Source organism: Oxyura jamaicensis, chromosome 26 (genome assembly GCF_011077185.1).
Source record: "Oxyura jamaicensis isolate SHBP4307 breed ruddy duck chromosome 26, BPBGC_Ojam_1.0, whole genome shotgun sequence".
Lineage (NCBI taxonomy): Eukaryota > Metazoa > Chordata > Aves > Anseriformes > Anatidae > Oxyura > Oxyura jamaicensis.
In genome coordinates this window covers 2365709-2366428 of record NC_048918.1, presented here as the reverse complement: position 1 = coordinate 2366428, position 720 = coordinate 2365709, and positions in this window count along the sequence as shown.

Below are 720 nucleotides of genomic sequence, written 5' to 3'. Positions count from 1 at the left end.
GAGAGAAAGGAGAGAGAAGCGCCCTCAGCTGCCGCCCCACCGGCGGGGCGGAGCCGAACGGCCCGGGAGGAACGGGAAGGAGGGGATGGGAGGGGAAGGGGTCGCAACGGGAGCGGAGCGGAGCCGCCCCACCTCGCCGCTCCGCCGCCGGCGGGCCGCTGCGAACCAGCGGAATGTCAGCGGCAAACAAAAAGGGCCCGCCCTCCTCCGCGCCCTCCTCCGCGCCCTCCTCCGCGCCCGCCCGGCGCGGGCAGGGGGCGGGGCCGCGCGCCGCGCGCGCCCGCGGAGGGGAGGGGGGGAGCCGCGGGGGCGCGCGCGGGGTAGGGCGGGGGGGAGAGCGCGGGAGGGGGGGCAGGGGGAGGGGGGAAGGTGGCACCCATGGGTGCTGCGGGGGCTGGGCACCGCCAGCGGGACCCGCCCGCGCGCTCCCGCGGCTCCTCGCCGTCGGGAGCGCGCATGGGGAGGGGGGGGGGGGCGGGGGGGGGGGGGGGGGCGAGGCCCATGGAGGGGGGGTCCCAGCACCCTGCAAAGCGCCCGCGACGCCCAGAGCCGCCCCGCTGGCCCCAAATGAGCCAAACTTCCCCGTTCCCACCCCAAAACGGGCGCTGGAAGGGCCCAACGCGGCAGCGGGGAGGCCTCAATGGGGTCGCCGCGGCCCCCGGAGCGGGGCTGGGGGAACCGAGGGGCTGAGAGGCGGGGGGGGGGGGGGGGGGGGGGGGG